Consider the following 20,546-nt stretch of genomic DNA (forward strand, 5'->3'; position numbering starts at 1 on the left):
AGTCATCCAGGTCATAATTGTCTCAAAGGTGCTTTTTCAAGAAGCAACTGAACTCTTTTTTCTTTTCTTTTTTCTTGAGGGAGAAGAAGACAATTTTGCTTCTTGGATGAGAAGTGCAACATCTTCTCCTTCTTCCTCAAGGAAAAAATCAGTCCAGTTACCTTTTGAAAAAGCACCTTTGAGAAACATGTTGCATTATTATGTTTGAGAGTAAGCCTCTTTACCTTCGGAATGGCTTAGTTTTTGGTACATTCTGTCCATTGCATTTAAGGCATATCAGTTATATTTTTTAAAAGGTCACGCTGAAGCCTTCTGCCAGAGTTCCTTTTCCTTAAGTTGCTTGAAGGTTCAAAATCTGGCCGGTGGAAAGCTATTCAAAACAGCCAAAGGAAAATTAAAAAACAAAACAAAACCAGTCTCTTGCCAATTAATCTTAGCCTTTCCCCAAAACAACTTCTAAAAAAAATTTAAATTAAATTCCCCTAACTAAGGGGCATCCTCTGAACCTGCTTGCTAAAATTTGAATTTTCTTCCCAGCCCCGAGAGCCCAGGTTAGGACCATTTGGAACCCTTCTGTGTCCAATTCCACCCAAAGAGACAGAATAACGGATGGCTGGCTTTCCAAGGCTCAGCCTGGAGGTGAAGGGTGATCTCTGCTCAACGGGGGCTTTGAAAACCCCCTCCTGTGAGCCCATAAATAACGCTCGGCACCTTTCTTTTCCTTTCTTTCTAGGCTTGCTTTCGCATTTGGTCAGGGCCAGGGCGGGCTGGGAAGAGGGGAAAATAAACAAGTGGCCTAGGAAAGCTGTGAAAGCCAGATGGAGATGTGGCTCCTGTCATGAGCAGGACAAGATGGACACCAATGGGTGATTCCTGGGAAGTTGTGTTTTTTTTTGTTTTTGTTTTTTGGCTCTCTGACCACCCTGGAGGTAGCATGAAACGAAAAGGGATGAGATAAAAGAAGGAAGAATGGCTGGGATTATCTTGGATTATAATCCATCCATTCTTTCAGTTTTCTTCTTTTCTGTTGGAGTTCAAGAAGGCTTAGGTTGTGGTCAATCTCAGAGGTGGGTTTCAGCAGGTTCTGACCAGTTCTGGAGAACTGGTAGCGGAAAACTTGAGTAATTCGGAGAACCGGTAGTAAAAATTCTGACTGGCCCCACCCCCATCTATTCTCTGCCTCCCAAATCCCAACTGATTGGGAGAAAATGAAGATTTTACAGTCTTCTTCTCCTGCCACACCCACCAAGCCACACCCACAGAACCGGTAGTAAAAAAATTGAAACCCACCACTGGTCAGTCTCCAAATTTCCCCACGTATTTCTTCGGTGAAGTACGTTGGGATGGTGGCATTGGCCCCAAGTCACCAGGAGAACTTCAATGATGGAAACTGTTCTTGAACTTGGGTCTCCAACACCATAATCTCTAGAGGATTGTGGCTCTAGAGCAGTGTTTCTTAAACCTGGCCACTTGATGACACGGGGACTTCAACTCTAGAAACCCAGTGCTGGCTGGGGAATTCTGGGAGAGGAAGTTCACACTTTATCAAATGGCCAAGGTTGAAAACCCTTGCTCTAGATAATTGCAGTCATGCTGAAAGCAGACTATTGGTAATAAGTAAGCTATGAGCAATGAATGCTCATCCTGAAAATTGACCCGAGACTCTTCCAAGCCTATAGGTATGGGGGGGGGGGGAATCAAAACTTACCTAAGGGATAGCATCTCTGTTCTCTCTGCAGATCTAAATTTTAATTCCAAGCATCCTCCCAGGAAAAGCTGAGAAGAATTGCTGTCTAATAAGAAATTAAACTTCGTTCCAAACCAATTTGGATAATAGAAACTTAGGTGGAGCATCGAGTTAGTATTTTTTTTATTTTATTTGCATTTATATCCCGCCCTTCTCCGAAGACTCAGGGCAGCTTACACTATGTCAAGCAATAGTCTTCATCCATTTGTATATTATATATAAAGTCAACGTAATTGCCCCCAACAATCTGGGTCCTCATTTTACCTACCTTATAAAGGATGGAAGGCTGAGTCAACCTTGGGCCTGGTGGGACTTGAACCTGCAGTAATTGCAAGCTGCTGCTGTTAATAACAGACTGTCTTACCAGTCTGAGCCACCAGAGGCCCATTTAAAAGCAGAGGAATTTAAAAGCATTTTAAATTTAAATTTAAATTTAAATAAATTAAATTTTAAAACCCATTTAAAAGCAGAGGAAAAAAAATACAGAAAATAGATGCAGTTCAGAGGCTGGTGTATGTGAGAGAGACACACACAGTGAGACAGACAGACAGACAGACAGACACAGAGAGCTAGAGGCAGAGAAAGAGGCAGAAAATGCAAAGCCCTAACCCTTTCCATCCTCAAAGCAGATCAAAGGTGTTGGTGCCTAAATGCAGGGTTGCATCGCTACCATCTTGAATTCTTTTGCCCACCCTCCCACAGACACTCCTGCCTAGCTGAAATCCTGGGGAGTCACTCTTAGCAAGCTTGGAAGATGCCTACAAGAGCCCCTCCCTTCCCCCCCCCATGTGTCTTTCGCTACCACTCTTGATACCCGTAATTTCTTTGCCACGGCAAATTTCATTTTCCTAAAAGACGGTTTAATTAAAACACAAACAAACATGGGAATGTGGCCTTCTGCAAAGCAACCCCCCACTCCCCCGCCAAGCCACAATAGGGATATTTGCAGAAATGCTTCTGTGTCCACTGAGGTACCACAGGCATTTCTACAATTCTGGCTTGGCGGTAATCCAAGGTTTGCTTGGAGCCCTGCCTACCTCAGGGCTAGCAGATCTTGGCTGCGACAACTAGATGACAAAAGGCTGGAGGTTTTGACATCTCATTATTGCCACCTGGTCATTGTTTTGAACTTCTGAAATCCAGAGGTTTCCACCAAGCTCACCTGTTTAGGTGAAGGACTCCATGGAGGGCTGAGGGCGAGGGAAAGGTCTAGCAGAAAGAAATATGGCCAGTTTGCTTTCTTGATAAGGGAACGCTTAATGGGCAGCTATAAATCTGGATGGAATGTCTTGCTCAGTGAACAGGGCAGGGAATTATTTATTTACACTGCAAAGGGGTCCAGGAATACATTTTTAAGATAATAAATTGAGGAAGACACTAGTTGAACATAAGTTCCCTCCAGAACTTGATAAAAAAAAATGTCACCAGTTTTAGTTCCCATTTTCAACCCCCTTCCAACAATACTTCCTGGAAAAAATCTTCTCTTCTCTTCTCTTCTCTTCTCTTCTCTCCACTCCTCCTCCTCCTCCCTCTTCTCTCCTCTTCTCTCCTCTCCTCTCCTCTCCTCTCTTCTCTTCTCTCCACTCCTCCTCTTCTCTTCTCTTCTCTTCTCTCCTCTCCTCTCCTCTCTTCACTCCTCCTCTTTCTCCCTCTTCTCTTCTCTTCTCTTCTCTCCTCATCTCTTCTCTTCTCTTCTCCTCTCTTCTCCACAGCTCTCCACTCCTCTCCACTCCTCTCCTCTCCTCTCCTCCTCCTCCTCCTCCTCCTCCCTCTTCTCTTCTCTTCTCTTCTCTTCTTTCAGGCTTTCTCCCAGACAGGTTATGAGACTGAACGTGGAGACATCTAACCAGGCTATAAAGCAGAATTTTGAAGAAACTAATAAAGAGTTGGCTGATGATAACCGCACAAGTGAGCTGCTCCTGTGATTTTTCTTCTCCATGTTGGTTGGGAATTGGCTGTAAAATGTTCCAGGAAAGAAAACAAAAACTCAGCAGAATCTGGAGGTTGTTGGGCTTGGCTGATCCAGGCATAGTTCAGAATTTAGACATGATCCCTAAGAACACATTTGGTTCTCATCAAGGTTACTGCACTGGAGAACATCCTGTTTGTCTACACTTATTATTACTGACAAATTATCCTCCTCTCGAATCTCAGGGAGCGTTCACTTTATCCTCACATTAAACCTGATTGGAAACAGTAGGGTTTAATTGCGCTCAGCGTGAGGCCTCATTATAAAAAGCGCTGGTACCTTTTCGGAAAAAATACGGGATGCAAGGAAACAAGGATTTGAGTATCGTAATGCCAAAATAGGCAGAAGTAATGGCACCATTTTTTTTAAAAAAAATGCATGCTTTAGAACAGGGGTCTCCACCTTGGCAACTTGAAGACTTGTGGACTTCAACTCCCAGAATTCCTCAGCCAACTTTGCTGGCTGAGGGATTCTGGGAGTTGAAGTCCACAAGTCTTCAAGTTACCAAGGTTGGAGACCCCTGCTTTAGAAGAACCATATACTGTGGATGGATTTATGATACCAACAGCAGGGTGTAAGTCTTGGATATTTAAGACTTTATTTTTTTAAAAAAAATAATAATAATACTAAACATCTAGGTATCTGTATGATCAATCAATACACTATTACCAGTGGTGGAATTCAATTTTTTTTTTACTATCAGTTCTGTGGGCATGGCTTGGTGGGTGTGGCATGGCTTGGTGGGCGTGGCAGGGGAAGGATACTGTAAAATCTCCATTCCCTCCCCACTCCAGGGGAAGGTTACTGCAAAATTTTATTTATTTATTTATTTATTTTGTCACACAGTATATATAAGCATAAGCATGAAACAACTATACAACATATAAGCATATATATGAGTATGAGTATGTAATAACTATATTAACTGGATATAACGAAGGAAAACAATAGGACGGGAACGGTAGGCACATTTGTGCTCTTATGCATGCCCCTTACAGACCTCTTAGGAATGGGGTGAGGTCAATGGTAGATAGGATTTGGTTGAAGCTTTTGGGATTTTGGGAAGAGACCACAGAGTCAGGTAGTGTATTCCAAGCATTAACAACTCTGTTACTGAAGTCATATTTTCTGCAATATGGAAATGCAATATGCAATATCCCCATTTCCTCCCGATCAGCTGGGACTCAGGAGGCAGAGAATAGATGGGGACAGGACCAGTCAGAGGTGGCATTTACTGGTTCTCTGAACTACAATAATAATAATAACAACAACAACAACAACAGAGTTGGAAGGGACCTTGCAGGTCTTCTAGTCCAACCCCCTGCCCAGGCAGGAAACCCTACACCATTTCAGACAAATGGCTATCCAACATTTTCTTAAAAATTTCCCGTGTTGGAGCATTCACAACTTCTACAAGCAAGTTGTTCCACTCATTAATTGTTCTGACTGTCAAAATTCTGACTACTCAAAATTTCCACTACCGGTTCTCCAGAACTGGTCAGAACCTGCTGAATACCACCTCTGACTACTACTACTACTACTACTACAGTAATAATAGAATAACAGAGTTGGAAGGGACTTTGAAGGTCTTCTAGTCCAACCCACTGCTCAAGCCAGGAGACCCTATATACTATTTCAGACAAATGGTTGTCGAATCTCTTCTTAAAAATCTCCAGAGTTGGAGCATTCACAACTTCTGGAGGGAAGCCGTTCCACTGGTTGATTTTTATCATAGTCAGGAACTTTCTCCTTAGTTCTAGGTTGGGTCTCTCCTTGATTAGTTTCCATCCATTGCTTCTTAACCTGCCTTCAGCCGCTTTGAAGAATAAATTGACTCCCTCTTCTTTATGGCAGCCCCTCAAATTTTGGAAGACTGCTATCATGTCACCCCTGGTCCTTCTTTTCATTAAACTTAGACATGCCCAGTTCCTGCAACCGTTCATCAAATGTTTTACCTTCCAGTCTTCTAATCATCTTTGTTGCTCTTCTCTGAACTCTTTCTAGAGTCTCAATGTCTTTTTTAATATTGTGGCTGGATGCGGTATTCCAAGTGTGGAATATTATAGTGGAATATAGTGGAACAATAACGACCGTGTGACAAACCGCAATCAGATAGACTCTTTTGTATGCATGCTTATCACTGTGTGGTCTGAACCAATGCTAGAAAATTTGACAAGACTCAGTGCAGCTTTCATTGGCATTTGGAATGACTTGTTTGAGCCCTGAGGGTGGTTTCTCAAAGAACACATCTACCCATCCACTCCCTTTCGGGTTCATAAGCTGGGCTTCCAAGCTGCTGCCAAGACTACCCATTAAAAAAAATAAATATCTCCAGACATTTTTATATAAACCTTGCTAGGATAATTATTAATATGACCATGTTGGGAGAAAATTGAAAAAAAAATGTAGTAAAAACAATGAGTTGGAGACTGAATGAAATGTATGGCGGAACTCTGGGTTGAAGGATATCACATTTGTTAAACTTTCATCAGTTTCTCTAGGATGGTTGGAATAGTTTCACCAGGAAAATCTAAAGCTGTTGAAAAGGAACAAGCAGAGAAAAGGATTTTTAAAAAAGGTAGAAGCTGACACTCAGACTGGAACTCAGTGGCCAAATGCCTTAGATATTTTTGCATTTTCTCAGCTTGATAGAAAATTCCTTAAGCTAAGGAATTCTAAGATTCCTATATATATAATAGGAATCCATTTAGGAACAAGACAATTTCTGTATCTATGATTTTCAAAAATGCATTATTATACTCTCTTAGTAGTGGGAAAGGAGTTATACACATGGCTTATTCTGAGTCAGTTCCTTGATTCATCAAATTCATGGTAGAGATTGTTGTAAACTGACATACACCTTCCAGATATTTGTGGTTACCAGTCCCGTTTTTATTAGTTATTATATCTGTAGGCATAATTGTTGTTGTTGTTGTTGTTAGTTGTGTAGTTGTGTCCAACCCTGCAAATAGCTGAGGAAAGAAGGGAAGCGAAAGGCAAGGGAGAAAGAGAAAGATACACCCAGTTGAATGCAGAATTCCAGAGAATAGCTAGAAGAGATAAGAATGCATTCTTAAATGAACAGTGCAAAGAAATAGAAGAAAAGAATAGAATAGGGAGGACCAGAGATCTATTCAAGAAAATTGGAGATATGAATAGAATAGAATAGAATAGAATTTTATTGGCCAAGTGTGATTGGACACACAAGGAATTTGTCTTGGTGCATATGCTCTCAGTGTACATAAAAGAAAAGATACGTTCATCAAGGTACGACATTTACAACACAATTGATGATCAATATATCAATATAAATCATAAGGATTGCCAGCAACAAGTTATAGTCATACAGTCATAAGTGGAAAGAGATTGGTGATGGGAACTATGAAACGATTAATAGTAGTGCAGATTCGGTAAATAGTCTGACAGTGTTGAGTGAATTATTTGTTTAGCAGAGTGATGGCCTTCGGGAAAAAACTGTTCTTGTGTCTAGTTGTTCTGGTGTGCAGTGCTCTATAGCGTTGTTTTGAGGGTAGGAGTTGAAACAGTTTATTTCCAGGATGCGAGGGATCTGCAAATATTTTCACGGCTCTCTTCTTGATTCGTGCAGTATACAGGTCCTCAATGGAAGGTAAGTTGGTAGCAATTATTTTTTCTGGAAACGTTTCATGCAAAGATGGGCATGATAAAGGACCAAAATGGCAGGGACCTAACAGAGGCAGAAGAGATTAAGAAGAGGTGGCAAAATTACACAGAAGAACTATACAAGAATGAGATTAACATCCCTGATAACTGACCCAGGTGAATTATTATAATTGGGGAAGACGGATGTGTTCTGATTTCTCTTTGCAAGTTGAATTCCTGGAAATAACCTGTTGGAAACTGGATCTTGGAATCTTGGTTTCAGTGTTTCATCAGGCAAAAATAATAAATGATAAATGATGAAAATGATGATGATGATGACGATGATGATAGCAATGAAGAATTGAGTCATGGAAGGATGCACACCTGGAGTGCATGGATCCCCTGATACTTTTTTGCTCCTAGTCCATTCATCAGAGGCTGTTCTTTGTTCTACATTTCTGGTTCTGGCATGGATATAGCTATTCTCCTTTTCCAGGCAGTCAGAGCCAATGGGACCCATACACCAATAATTCAAATGAATCAAGCTGACCACTTCCCTCTCGTGGTCAGCCACAAACTCCTGATGTCGCCATGATGTGGAACAGAGAGAGCATTTTTTTGGGGTGGGGGAAAGACCCCTAGAGTGACATCTGGCACGACAGAGGACACTTTCAAGCAAAGACTGAAATAGGAGTTATAATTAAGATTTGCCCACCTCTCTTTTAATTATAGGCGTTGACATAAAAAGCCATTTGTACGCCAGCGAGACAGCATTGCGAGAAAATGTTCCTAGTTACATCATTCCACAGTAAACACATTTGACCTTAGCGAAACAAAACACAAATAGAAGACCCATCCATCATAGGACCGCTCAAAGTATAAAAATGACACCTTTCCCAAAATGTCTGTGGGTGACAGCAAAGGTCTTCCCTGCATCGGTCAATACATGTCCTACCTATGATACTAAAATTGTTCTATCCTCCAGAAGCGTCATCAATCATGAGAAGAAGAACGACATTTCAAAGTATCTAAATATGGTGATAAAGACGATATAATGAGGAACATAGGAGGATGCTGAGAAGCAAAGGTACCTATTACTCACAAGTAGGACTTCTTAGAAACCACCTAAACTCTGAGATACTCCCTTGCAGAATGTCTATGGAGATTCTCAGCCATCCAGGTCATGGTTGTCCCAAAGGTGATTTTTCAGGTGGCAACTGGACTTTCTTGGTTTTGCTTAAAGATGTTTCGCTTCGCTGGATAGTGGGGAAGGGAAGGATCCAGTCAAGAGCCAAAGAAGCTTCTCAGATGAGAAGCGAAACGTCTTCAAAGGAAAACAAAGAAGTCCAGTGGGAAAAAAAAATCACCTTTGGAAGTCCCTTGCAGAAAGGCATGAGACACCCACAATTAACAAAATTGTAAGTTTAGTTCAAGGCTTCCCGCTTCATCTAAGACTTTCCTTGAATGGTTTGGCTTGAGGATTCTTTCTCCCACTTGCAAAAAATGAGGAAATAATTCTACTCTTTTAAGACGTTTCAATTCGCTGTTTGTATTCTGTACCTGAATTGTTGATTATCGACTGCCTCAAGATAGAGGCAGATGGGACGTGATATACAAGTAACTAGCTTTCTAAAAATAAATAAACGTAAGGCTTCCCTTGAGTAGGGTTTAGTGACTCCAATTCAGACAACAGTTCATAAGTCAGAAGATTAACGTCTGAATTGCTCTGTGAGGCAAAAGGGTTCCTTGAAGAGCATGAGGGACATTTAGCTCATCTTTAGGGGGAAAATGGTAGCATTTGGAAGAAGAGACACCGCAAAAAAATGGAAACTTATGACATGGTTTATGGAAGAGAAATGTTCAGGATAGAAACACTGCACATCAATCTTCCAAAAGGAGAAGAATTATCTCCTTGAAAGTTGCCCACATCTAAATACTGGCACCCTGCTAATAAGTATATTTCTCTCCACTGGTACCACCACAGTCTGACAAGTTCTCTGAAGGAATGGCATCTGGATGGCCAACTAGCAGCGGGGTGGCATTTCATAGGCAGGGATCAACAGCCATTTATAGTTCGTTTCCAAAGCTGCAACCACAGCGAGAATGTAAATTTCCCCTGATGACGCTGAATCTGATCATCAATCCACAAGTTCCGTATTGGCCATGTAAACTAGGGAATATGGGAATTGTAGTTTACTTAGCCAGGTACCATTGAAGGTGGCTCCTCATTTTCTTAATGTATATTTCTAAAACATGTCTTACTGCAGTATGCCTGCTCAGCATTTTGAGAGTAAAATGCAACCTATTACATACAAATTAATGAAGGGAAGGGAAGGGAAAGGGAGAAGAGGAGAAGGGAGGAGAGGAGAGGAGAGGAAAGGAAAGGAGGGGGGAGGAGGAGAGGGAGGGAGGGAGAGAAAGGAAAGAAGGAAAGGAAGGAAGGAAGGAAGGAAGAGAAAGGAGAGAGAGAGAGGGAGGGAGGGAGGGAAGGGAAGGGAAGGGAAGGGAAGGGAAGGGAAGGGAAGGGAAGGAAAGGAAAGGAAAGGAAAGGAAAGGAAAGGAAAGGAAAGGAAAGGAAAGGAAAGAGAATGGAAGGGAAAAAGAAGAGGCTAGGCCAGGCCAGCATATATTTTAAGAATCAAAGTAAACCAGTAAGCCCAATATTTGAAACAAAAATATGAATGAAACACCCTGGACATTATCTTCTCTGTTTTAATTATGGATCTAAAGAGTTTCAGTGTTCTTTTGTGAAGTTTCTCTTTGCATACACCCTTGGACAAAGCTTTGTTCTGCCTAAACACACATGCACACCCTTCAATCTTTGATTCAGCTGGTGAGCTTCGGTCTATCCACATAATGACAGTTCATTGTGTGTGAGCTTAGTGAAGAACTGGACAATAACGTCTCAGGCTCCAGCTGAAATCCATAAATCTCCTCTTGATATCAGTGGGAGCTGGGACATAACCTATCTTGGCATGTTACATGAGCTTCACCTCCTCCCCGAGTGAAAGCTGTTAGGATAGAATTTCTTCTCATTCTTGATATTTTCAACCTCTTCTTGTCTTGTTCTTTGGATGGCCTGTGGTGTGGTGCCCTCTCGCAAACTTTTCTTTTGTCATTTCTCCTGCTTAAAGGCCTGAAGTCAGAACTGCATACCAAAGGCATGACTCAAGACCATCTCCATTTCAATTTCAGCAAATTGGAGAAGCTTGATATATATATTCTCTCTCTCTCTCTTCTTTCTCTCCTCTTTCGCTCACTCTCCTTCTCTTTCTCTCTCTTTCTCTTTCTTGTCTCTCTCTCTCTCCTTCTCTTTCTTTCTCTCTCCTCTCTCTCCTTCTTTTTCTCTCTCTCTTCTATCTTTCCTTCTCTTTATCTCTCTCCCTCTTCTCTCTTTTCTCTTTTGCTCACTCCTCTGACAATGACAGAAGGAGGAGGAGGAGGAAGAAGAAGAAGAATAAATTCGTCCCCACTTCTCCAAAGAAAAAGACTGTCTATTGCTAGAGGGATGAAAGTGGCCAAATATTTTGGGGTTTTGCCCTTGCTTCTAATTTTTTTTAGAAGAAGAAGAAGAAGAAGAAGAAGAAGAAGAAGAAGAAGAAGAAGAAGAAGAAGAAGAAGAAGAAGAAGAAGAAGAAGAAGAAGAAGAAGAAGAAGAAGAGGAGGAGGAGGAGGAGGAGGAGGAGGAGGAGGAGGAGGAGGAGGAGGAGGAGGAGGAGGAGGAGGAGGAGGAGGAGGAGGAAGTAGTAGTAGTAGTAGTAGTTAGGAAAGTTCAAGTTGAAATGTTGGCCAACATCTTTTCCTTAATAATGTGATCCTCAGTCTAGGACAATACTAGGGTTTGTGGAAAAATTAAATCCTACAGTACAGGCAGAGGAAATTCCAGAATAAATGCATTGACAGATGTGCCTTGGAAATCTGCTGGTTACTTTGGCAAAATCTCAGGATTTTTTCCAACTTTCATTTTCTTTGTGGTCCTCGTGTATTCACATTGGAAAATGTAATGCAACTTTCATAGTGAAATTGTCCAATCACAGGACTTCTCTTTGTCGCTATCTTAAAAAGTGAACAAGACCCTTCAATTCAGGGCAGACTATAAGATAATGAGCAGGATGTTGCTGAAAACTTTCACTAGCTGTTCCTCAGATCCATCATAATTTGGATATTTTGTGTGGTGCGTAATTTTTCCATGTCATTGAAACTTAGAATAGAGTGGTTTCCCTCATTGCATGTGAAGCATTTCATATTATAGTGGCGTGAAACATACAAAAACACTAACATACAAAGAGGCAAGTATGGTTCATTTTGGCACTCTTCTAAACAACTTGAGTGTTTGTTTGTGTTGACTTGGTTTTGCTTAATCAGAAACTTCGTCTTTGCTTTATTTTTCATGATGGGCTCAATTATTTCTGATGAGTTGCTTTAAAACTGGAAATGTTTGTGGTGTTTCCAAACTCAAGGCCAATTTGTCAACTAGCTAGAGCAAGTTGGCAAAATTATGGTCCTCACAATTCCGAAGGTGCTTTTTCCAAATGGCAGCTGGACTTGCTTGGTTTTATTATTCTTCAAAAACATTTCTCTTCTCGCCCCAAGAAGCTTCTTCATTTCTTCAGAACTGAGAAGCAAAAAGTTTTCAAAGAATAACAAAACCAAGGAAGTCCATCTGCCTTTTGGAAAAAGCACTTTTGGGACAACCATGACCTGGAGGATGGAGAATCTCCATGGACCCACAATCTTCATAAGGACACCTGTGTTGCTTCTTATACTTTTCTCTAGAAACTGGATATCAAAATACTTCAAAATACAGAGCAGGTGAGTGAATGCTGGATTCTGTTCTGTTCACTTTTGAATTTGGCCAAGGTTGACCAACCGTAGAAAAGGACCTAGACGATTGTTGTTGCTCTCCTCTATTTTGTGCCCTTGACTGTGACTTCTCTGAGTCATATTATTAAACTTGATCTCACTAGCCCAAAGAGATGGCATCCAGCGAACCCTCTGAGAAAAGGGGCTTCATTTTGCAGAAACACTTCGCAGCTAGGAAAGATGTGAGAACATCGGTCAAATGTTGAACCGTCAAAGACCTCCGATCCGTCTCCAGCAGCTGGGCAGGGAAAGGCTGGAAATTAATTTCTATCACTCTTGACACCTCAACTTCGGACAAAGCAAATTGTGTGCTCAGCCCAGTAGATGATGAGGGACCACCTTCAATGATCTGGCCACGATGTGAGGCCTCCCCCTCTCTCCCCCCCCTCCCCCACCAGCTCATTGACACCAGGGGATACATATCTCAAAACTTGGCTAAGGCAAACCACACATGCTTTGAGGATTACATAAAGGGCGAACTTTGTCAGCGTACGCCCGAGTCAATCGGGGGGAATTAAACAGAAAGACCCCTATTGTTCTAACTAGCCTTCTTAAGGAAACCGATTGGCAGTAAAATGTCTTAAGTGACAGATGTAAGGTAAATATTGCTTGCGCCAAAGCCAGGCTGTCACTTTGATTATCTGCCATCCATCAATTGGTTCTTTGCCTCCAAACAATGACAACCTCTGTTATGCAGAACCGCCCAAAATTGTTGTCTCCCCAGATTGGAATGGTGTTTTTAAAAAAAAAAAAAAAAAAAAGTAAGGAAAGGTTATGATTATGATATGGAAACGTGCTTGCGGGTTTAGAAATAGAGGAATGGGTCGAAACACGAGAGAACGAGGCACACAAAAGGATTTTTCAACGGCCTGCATAACCAGAGGCATCACTTCACTGTAGTTTAAACCTACGAGCTTCAAGCTTCGAAAGTTTGTTAGGCAGTCAGAAAATTCCAACAAAGATTTATGAATATGCAAATGAAAAGGGGGAGAAAAAAGTAGTGAATTGATAGAAAAACTACAAATGTTAATATTAGGAGGTTTTTTTTAACGTAGGAAGCCTTGCCTTATTCATTGAGAAAAATAGGTTTTAGATAATGACAGATAGATAGTCCTTGACTTACAACAGCTCGTTTAGTGACCATTCAAAGTTACAACGGTGCTGAAAAAAATGACTTAGGACCATTTTTCTACTTACAACCAGGGGTGAAATCCAGCAGGTTCTGACAGGTTCTGGAGAACCGGTAGCGGAAATTTTGAGCAGTTCGGAGAACCGGCAAATACCACCTTTGGCTGGCTCCGGAGTGGGGTAGGAATGGAGATTTTGCAATATCCTTCCCCTGGAGTGGGATTGGAATGGAGATTTTGCAGCATCCTTCCCCTGCCACACCCACCAAGCCACACCACGCCCACCAAGCCATGCCCACAGAACCGGTAGTAAAAAAAAATGGATTCCACCACTGCTTACAAGCTTTGCACATTCCCACGGTCATGTGATCAAAATCTGGCCGCTTGGCAACAGACTCATATTTATGACGGTTGCCATGTCACGGGGTCACGTGATCCCCTCTTGAGACCTTTTGACGTGCAAAAGTCAATAGGGAAGTCAGATTCACTGAACAACTGTGTTCCTGACTAAACTGCAGTGATTCACTTAACAATAACGTAAAAAGGATGTGGAGACTCTAGAAAGAGTGCAGAGAAGAGCAACGAAGATGATTAGGGGACTGGAGGCTAAAACATATGAAGAACGGTTGCAGGAACTGGGTATGTCTAGTTTAATGAAAAGAAGGACTAGGGGAGACATAATAGCAGAGTTCAGATATCTCAGGGGCTGCCACAAAGAAGAGGGAGACAAGCTATTCTCCAAAGCACCTGAGGGTAGAACAAGAAGTAACGGATGGAAACTAATCAAGGAGAGAAGCAACCTAGAACTAAGGAGAAATTTCCTGACAGTTAGAACAACTAATCAGTGGAACGACTTGCCTGCAGAAGTTGTGAATGCTCCAACACTGGAAATTTTTAAGAAAATGTTGGATAGCCATTTGTCTGAAATGGTGTAGGGTTTCCTGCCTGGGCAGGGGGTTGGACTAGAAGACCTCCAAGGTCCCTTCCAACTCTGATATTATTATTATTATTATTATTATTATTATTATTATTATTATTATTATTATTATTATTATTATTATTATTATTATTATTACAATTGTGTCAAGAAAGGTTGCAAATTGGGGTGAAATTCACCTATCAATTGTCTCGCTTCACATTTTGAGCTCAGCTGTGGATTACCTGTATGGAAATCAGTTAAGGTCAGTTGTGCAAAGCTTTAAATCATCCACTGTTACTTAAGCGCACTTTCTTAAAATATGTTAAGTGCAAGGAAGAGTTTCTCACCTCCAATTCCAAGTTGGATGGAAATTTGGGAATTTGAGGTCTCTCCAGATGTTTTGGGCGATCAGGTTGAGGCAAATCCCATCCTCACACCTGCAAAAGAGTAAAAGCTCCCAATTTTAGACCAAAAAAAAAAGGAGAAGCGAGCTGCAACCGAACACCAGTCCCTCTGTTTACTCAATGCTCAATTGAAGAATCCAAAGGTTGCCCCTTACCGTAGGCCAATCTCTACAGCTCTCTTGGCCTCCTTTGTTTGGGAAGGAAAACGGTTTGGAAAAACTAATCATCAGATTTAAATTTTTGGTCTCCCAAGACGTTTGGCATGGACGCAATCGGTGGCATGATGTTACCTTCCCGACATTGTTCCCGAAGCTGCTAACAACTCGGTGGTTTGGTCTGTTATTTCATGTGTAACAAATTTCAGTCTTCCCAATTAATGAGAGCCAACCCACGGGGGCTTTGGGGTTTATTACGGAGAGAATGGTAAAATCGTTAAGACCACCCACCTGAGTAACATTTGATATTCTTATTGGTTTGGCTTGGTTGGAATCAAGAGCAACCAATGAGGGCCAGGAAAGATTCAGATGCTCCTTAAAAAAAAACCAAAAACCTTTTGCTTGAAAGACAAGCAGGAGTGGGACTTGGGAAGAAGCTACGCATTGGAGGTGGGGGGAGGGGGTGGAACAACTGCAAGGGTACCCCAAAATGGGTCGGTACTTTGCCAGGAATTTTGATTTTGAAGACTGAACAGAGTTGGAAGGGAACTTAGAGGTCTAGTCCAACCTCCTGCGCAAATAGGAGACCCTCTACCATTCCAGACAAATGGTTATCTAGTCTCATCTTGAAAACCTCCAGTGATGGATCACCTACAATGTCTGTAGCAAGGGTGAAGTGCTCCTGGTTCGGACCGGATCACTCGATCCGGTAGCAATGACAGCAGGTGGTTCGGAGAACCGGTTAGCAAAAATTCCTGGCCGCCCCCACATGCCCAGCTGAGCCGCGCAATCATCAGAGGGGTTTTTTTTTTACTTTTAAAAGCATTTTTCTTCAGCTGAAAAAATGCTTTTAAAAGTAAAAAAAAAAGGCTCTGATGATCGCATGGCTCAGCTGGGATTGTCAGAGCCTTTGAAAAGCATGTTTTCTACAACCTCTTCGGCCGAACAGGTTGTAAATAAAATGCTTTTAAAAGCATTTTCTTCAGCTGAAAAATGCTTTTAAAAGTAAAAAACTCTGATGATCGCATGGCTCAGCTGGGATTGTCAGAGGCTTTTTTTTTTCTTTTAAAGGCAGGGAAAAAATGGTTTTAAAAGAAAAGGAAAGCCTCTGACGATCAGGCAACTCAACTGGGATCATCAGAGGAGCCTTTTAAAAGCATTTTTTTACAATCTCTTCGGCCGAAGAGGTTGTAGAAAAAATGCTTTTAAAAGTAAAAAAAAAAAAAAGTTGGCTATGCCCACCTAGTCACATTACACCCCGCCCACCAAGCCATGCCCACAGAACCTGTAGCAACAAATTTTACATTTCACCACTGGTCTGAAGCCACAGCAATGAGACAAAGGGTTATCCAGTCTCTGGGATATGAGTCAGTTCTTATTTATTTATTTATTTATTTATTTATTTATTTATTAAATTTGTATACCGCCCTTCTCCCGGAGGACTCAGGGTGGTTCACAGCCAATAAAACCACAATACATATGATACAAATTAAAAACAGTATAAAAAACTAATTCAATATACGGCCTAAAAATTTTAAATACAATTAAAAAATGCATTTAAAAGCCCCGATTTAAAACCCCAATTTAAAACTACATTTAAGCTTGTCCTGCACGTCGAAACAACAGCGTCTTCAGCTTGCGGCGGAAGGTCCGGAGGTCGGGGAGTTGACGGAGCCCAGGAGGTAGCTCATTCCAGAGGGCAGGAGCCCCCACAGAGAAGGCCCTCCCCCTGGAGGTCGCCAGCCGACATTGTCTGGCTGACGTATCCGAAGGAGGCCCTCTCTGTGAGAGCGCACTGGTCGATGGGAGGCTACCGGTGGCAGTAGGCGGTCCCGTAGATATCCCAGTTCTTGTAGGGGTTCTTGTAGGGGCTGGGTTTTTTTTTGAGAGGGGGGGATAATTTTTTTTAGAATTAGAATTTATTTATTTTTTTAGATTTTTTTTTCTTATTGGCCAAGTGTGATTGGACACACAAGGAATTGGTCTTGGTGCCTATGCTCTAAGTGTACAAAAAAGAAAAGATACCTTCATCAAGACTCAAATGGAATTTGGTTTGCTGTTCTTTATCTCCAGTGCATTTGTTCGGTCTCCCAGTTTAATCTCTAAATATGGATTTCTGAGAGTTTTCCTGTTCAAATATCTTTGAACGATCAGCTAAGCGTCGGAAATCGGATCCAAGGATTGCAAGGCAAGATCCCTTGGTGCAGACAGGTGATTGTTGCAATGTACAAGTTGTTCATCATGGATTCATCCAGAAACTGGGTCTTTTTGCAGGCTTTATGACCATCCAGCATAAGATTGAGGGATGTCCTTTACATGCGAGAGTTTCCAACAGCAAAAGTTGTGGCCTTTAAACAATTAAAAAGCCACCAATAGAGGAGAACATTGGAAGCTCAGGGCTGAGCTGTGGAGTCTCTGGACTTGATTGTTTTCTTGCACTTCTCTTTCCTGAAGATGTTCTCTAGTTGGGTCATGAAACATCCGCAAGAAAAGAGCCAACCAGGACCCCATAGTCCTTCACCTGCTTCACTCCATAAACCCCACTCCTGTCTAACATTGATCACGTTACCTAGTTGGGTCATGAAATGTCTGAAAGAAAAGAGTCAAGCTCAGAGAACACCAGGGATGATGATTATCTCCTCCTCCTCTTCCTCTCCTCCTCTTCCTCTTCCCCTTCTCCTCTCCTCTTCCTCCTCCTCCTCCTCCTCCTCCTCCCCTCCTCCTCCTCCCCCTCCTTTCCACAAACCCCAATGCCTTCTAGCATTGATGATGTTTCCTACTTTAGTTGGTTAATGAAACATCAGCAAGAAAACCTCCAAGCTCAGGAGACAGCACCAAAGACCCCACCATTTAAATGTTACTTAGCAAACAACCAGGGTACTTTTGCATCAGATTTTGTGCTGCCCCTCCCCACCCCACCCCCTCTGTGGAGCAAGTAAATTTTTAAAGTCAGGGGGTCTCCTCCAATCGATCTGGAGTGACCTGGCTGGGTGGCTGCACAGTGTGGGTGGCTCCATTTTTTTGGACGAGAGCCTGCAGCTCAAGGTAAATTACGATGAAAGAGGAGGAGGAGGAGGAGGAGGAGAAACGTGACAGTTTCCATTGAAGTTGAGACAGATATTCTTCTGAAATGCACTCTCACAATGCAAAGGAGGAAAAAAAATGGCTGGGAGTTCATCTAAGTGAGAAGGCACTCAGCCAAAAACAATAAGGTTGCCCTGTACTTTCTCTGACATGGAATTTGCTATCCTTTAGATTCCTATAGTCTATAAGCCTCTTTTTTCTTTTTTTTTTGGCACAAGTTAGATCTGAAGTGTGTGTGTGTGAGAATGTGTGTGTGTGTGTGAGTGTGTGAGTGAGTGTGTAAATAGTGAGCGCTGTTTCTTTCCTGCAGTCTTTAACCCTCAAAGGCTGTTTGTACACCTTAAAAGGAAAAATGACCTGAAATGTGGTTTTCTTTACTTCGCCCTTTCCTAAAACACAGATGTGAAGGGTTGTTTTTTTTTTAATGCTATATATGCTATATAGAAGCTGTGGTATTTTGTTTTAAAGGATTTAAATATACAACATGAAAGGATCTGTCAGGCACCCCGCAGGTTTCTAGCAATAATTTTAATTTGTGGTTTCTTTCTTTCTTTCTTTCTCTCTCTCTCTCTTTCTTTCTTTCTTTCCTTCCTTCCTTCCTTCCTTCTTTCTTTTCTTTTCTTTTCTTCCTCCCTTCCTCCTCTTCACCTCCTTCCCTCCCTCCTTCCCTTCCCATAAAAGAGTTAATATGATCCTCAGAGCCACAACTAGGATGTTAGTGGACCATAGATGACCTCCAGGCTGGACTTTTGATCAGAAAGTAAGATTTGTGGGGTGTTTCTTCCTTTCCCCCTCCCATTCCTCAACACAAAAGGGACAACTTGTTTCTTAAGTTCTGCTCTTATCTAAGGAACCTGGCTCTTGAGGACTCCAGAACTAGCAATATATTTAAAAAGGTATCTGAACAAATCTCCCGAAAGTTTCGTTTTACCTAGGCTCCCCGGTTTTATTTAAAAGAGAAGGAGGAGGAGGAGGAGGAGGAAGGGGGGAAATCCTCCAAGCCCCTCCAGATGGCTGCTACTTACTTTGAACTTGAGAAGTTCATTTTTTATAAGCGCTGTGAACAAAAATAAATCCATCAATAATGCCTTGACAGAGGCCGTCAGTAGTGGATGGTCTGGCACAGGTTTAAAGGCTCTCAGCTCTGTTATTTGGATGATGACAACAGTCAGAGACAATTAGATCACAGCCAATAGGACCGGCCGACTTCTCCCTCCCTCCCACCTCCCACCCCAAGCTATCTCCACAGGATAGCTTCGTTTTCATATATGTGGCTACGCTGGGAAAGCTGGATGATAAACAATTCTTCCTGAGCAGCCCCTTTCTCACGTCTTGGATCAGACAGATGCTCCCGTTGATGGATGGCCCAATTAAGTTCTTGAAAGTCTTCTAGGTCTCCCCAACCTAGAGTTGTGATCAGTCACCCTTCTCTAGGCCGATTGCTCCCCTCCCTGTCCTCTCCTTCCTCCTTCCTTCTTTTCTTTTATGTACACTGAGAGCATATGCACCAAGACAAATTCCTTGTGTGTCCAATCACACTTGGCCAATAAAAATTCTATTCTATTCTATTCTAACAGCTGTAGCGTTTGGAGACTCCGCTGTCCACAAAAAGCCTTGGACCCTATTGCTATCTGCTCCTAGCTTTCCCTCTCGCGGTGAAAAATCCTAAGGAAAAAGCCGACTGGAGCTCCGTTTTTCCACCAGATGGGAGAGACCTCTGGAGATTCGTCATGTTTTATGTGCTTGTTTATTTATGGGAAACCATGGCTGAGTGAGTCGGTATCCCAACTGCTGGTGCTGATGCATCCAACAAATCTGTTTCCCCACAAGTCTGGGCATATCAAGACTGAAACTACGTCAATGTCTACCCACATGGGGTGCCTTTAACGAGAGCTTTGGAGTCTGCGAACTGGTCCCAGGGACAAGGCTGCCAAAGATCTGGTAGGAGAAAGTCAGTTAGCACATGGTTACAGGAAGCGGGTTGCAGGATTCATCCACTCCCTTCCAAGGGCAACACTGAAAGAACCTGTGGTGACCTTTGGGTGAACACAGGGTCAAATGTCTTTTCTGAATTCCCATTCCCAGATGAAGCAAAAAAAAGATACAACTTTCAGAGAGGAAAATCTCAGGGATTGTTGTGACCCACCGGCAGTCAGCGGAGCTGGCAGCAGAGTCGGACAGTGAGGAGGTTGGGGCCAGTCCTGAGGGCTGGGGAAAGCTCGGACGAGGGCTCTGCATCGGAAGCAGAGAGGGAGCTAGACAGCAGTGAGGCAGAGGAACAGCTGGAGCCCATTCCCAGTGTACGCATGAGCAGAGCTGCCAGAAGAAAAGAACAACTTGGAAAACAGGGTTTTCGGCTGAAAAAAATGCTTTTAAAAATAAAAAAAAAAGCCTCTGATGATCACACGACTCAGCTGGAATCATCAGAGGCTTTTAAAAGCATTTTTCCTACAACCTCTTCGGCCGAAGAGGTTGTAACAAAAACGTTTTTAAAAGGCTCTGGCGATCCCAGCTGAGTTGCCTGATCGTCAGAGGCTTTTTTTTTTTCTTTTAAAGGCAAAAAAAATGCTTTTAAAAGAAAAGAAAAGCCTCTGACGATCAGGCAACTCAGCTGGGATCATCAGAGCCTTTTAAAAGCATTTTTTCTACAACCTCTT

General features: G+C 42.2%; 1 long non-coding RNA gene across 1 annotated transcript; it reads right to left on the minus strand.

Moving 5' to 3' along the window:
* Positions 1-266: 266 nt before the first annotated feature.
* Positions 267-14,940, minus strand: LOC131184337 (uncharacterized). The gene is made up of 3 exons (XR_009151954.1): positions 14,806-14,940; positions 14,594-14,683; positions 267-370 (listed from the first exon to the last, which is right to left on the minus strand). It is a non-coding gene; the product is annotated as an uncharacterized LOC131184337 (long non-coding RNA).
* Between the last annotated feature and the right edge of the window lie 5,606 nt (positions 14,941-20,546).

The sequence above is a fragment of the Ahaetulla prasina genome, chromosome 12 (genome assembly GCF_028640845.1).
Source record: "Ahaetulla prasina isolate Xishuangbanna chromosome 12, ASM2864084v1, whole genome shotgun sequence".
Classification (NCBI taxonomy): Eukaryota; Metazoa; Chordata; class Lepidosauria; order Squamata; family Colubridae; genus Ahaetulla; species Ahaetulla prasina.